The following is a 2,634-nucleotide window of genomic DNA, read 5'->3' as shown; positions in this document are numbered from 1 at the left end:
GAATGACGAGGAGCCGTATGAGGTGAGAATCTCACGTACGGTTCTGTAGAGTGACACTGAAACTGACTCATCTGTCAACTATTCCACAACTACACCAAAAAAACCTAACTCTGCCCTACGGAAAGTCGCCAGAGTTCGATTAACCTCCAAGTTCGAGATAACGGCTTACATACCAGGTATTGGCCATAATTTGCAAGAACATTCCGTGGTCCTTGTGAGAGGCGGGAGGGTGAAGGACCTACCTGGTGTAAGATATCATATCGTTAGAGGAACTTTAGATGCTGTAGGAGTAAAGGATCGTAAGAAGGGGCGTTCCAGTGCGTTGCAGAACATTGTCGTAACTTGTATCATCGCAATGATTCCGTATCGGTTGTTCTGATATGTCAAATGCATAGCCGACCCGATAGTGGGAATGTTGCCAGGGGACCGAAGCCTGCTATTACGGAGATTGATTATTATCTTATTCGTGTGAAACAACTCGGTGTCCAGGGTATTGCATTCCAGTAAGTTGAGTCTTACCCGGACTCCCATTTATTTGGAAAATCTTCGAATGTCTTCTCTCTCTCAGAACGAGTTCGGACTACGATTATGGAGATTCAGTGGAGGTTTTGTGAACATTTGGTAATTGGATCAATAAACCCACGGACATTCTTGGTGAGATAAATGAAATACGGGATTTCCCTTCTCCTATTCGTGGGATGATGAAGAGGAAACGGATACTCAATGCCTAATGAGTAAATATGATTCATTGAAGTAACCCGAACTTACTTCAAGACTTTCTATTCAATCATATGGAAAGCTGCATTCGATGAAAGTCGCACGTGCAGTTTGGGGGGAGATCCTCGACTAACCGGCGGATCCACCCTACAATATGGAGTGAAAAAGCCCAAATAAGATTCTAAGATACAGTCGAGATAGAATCGGAATCCGACATATCTGTAAACTCATGTTACACCGGAGCAATGTAGCGAACAAAAAGAAAAATATAGAATCGGATCCGATTTATCGTAATCGATTAGTAAACATGTTGGTTGATCGTATTCTTAAAGATGGCAAGAAATCATTGGCTTATCAGATTCTCTATCAGGCTATGAAGCGGATTAAGGAAAAGACGAATAAGAATCCACTGTCTGTCCCGCGACAAGCAATACGTAGGGTAACTCCCGATATAGTAACAGAATCCAAACGTGTAGGTGGATCGACTTATCGAGTCCCCGTTGAAGTAGTACCTGCAGAAGGAAGAGCTTTGGCTATCCGATGGTTATTGATCGCGTGTCGAAAACGTTCAGGTCGAAGTATGGCTTTAAGATCAAGTGATGAATTAATGGATGCTGCCAGAAATTCTGGTAGTGCTGTACGGAAGAAGGAGGAGACTCACAAGGTGGCAGAAGCTAATAAGGCTTTTGCCCATTTCCGTTAGTTCCGGGTTCGTTTCAATCCACAACCTCTTATTGGTGGATTGAAACCTTCTACTCCGGAGCGCAGGGTATTAGGAATCAAGATACGCCAGAAGCATATGGATAAGCAGAAATTAAATAATGGGAGAAAGAATATCCAAGTCATAGGGGAAATTTTGTCACTGGTATAGTACCTCATGAAAAAGAGAAAGACTAGTGTCGAATCGTAAAGTCCATAACATCATCGACATGATCAACATGATCGACATGACCAAAGTGATCGACGCAATCGACGCAATCAACATGATCGACATGATCGACATGACTAGAATGATCGACACAATCGACACAATCGACATGATCGACATGATTGGCACTGCCCGCATCCCCGCGACTCCCACCATTCTCAACTATCTCCGCCTGGGGCGGACTACTCACCTCGGGGGGGGGGGGGGATGTCAGGCAACGCCAGCAGATATTTATCCTGTATGTCCCTCACCTCGAATCGATGATTGAGTCGTAGTACATCTAAGGCAAAGCTGGCATCTCCCATGATGTACTCGAGGAGCCGAACTAACGTTGACTTTCCCGTGGTTTATGATAATAAAAGGGAAATGCGTCTGAAAAGAGAGTCAAGGTTTGAAGAAGTATCGTGCGAAAACAAAGGGAAGTCTTCCCGTTTCTTCGGATATTCAATCAATATTAGATTAGTTGACACAGGTGGGATTCTGTGATATACTATGGATCAACAGGCTCATCAGCTTGGGTAATCACCAATCGTTTCGAAAACCAAAAATTACCACGACCGCAACTTTAGAAAGACGCGAAAGCGCAAGCCTATGGGGTCGCTTCTGCGACTGGATCACCAGCACTGAAAACCGTCTTTACATCGGATGGTTCGGTGTCTTAATGATTCCCACCTTATTAACCGCAACCTCTGTATTCATCATTGCTTTCATCGCAGCTCCCCCTGTAGATATCGATGGTATTCGTGAGCCTGTCTCCGGTTCTTTGCTATACGGAAACAACATTATCTCCGGTGCTATCATTCCTACTTCTGCAGCTATCGGTTTACACTTCTACCCAATCTGGGAAGCAGCTTCCGTTGATGAATGGCTATACAATGGTGGTCCTTACGAACTGATCGTTCTTCACTTCCTACTTGGTGTAGCTTGCTACATGGGTCGTGAGTGGGAACTTAGTTTCCGTTTAGGCATGCGTCCTTGGATTGCTGTTG

Source organism: Dipteris shenzhenensis, unplaced genomic scaffold (assembly GCF_047967505.1).
Source record: "Dipteris shenzhenensis isolate YYH24624 ecotype China unplaced genomic scaffold, Dip_SZ_1.0 scaf0383, whole genome shotgun sequence".
In the NCBI taxonomy this organism is placed as follows: domain Eukaryota; kingdom Viridiplantae; phylum Streptophyta; class Polypodiopsida; order Gleicheniales; family Dipteridaceae; genus Dipteris; species Dipteris shenzhenensis.
This window is presented reverse-complemented; position numbering follows the sequence as displayed.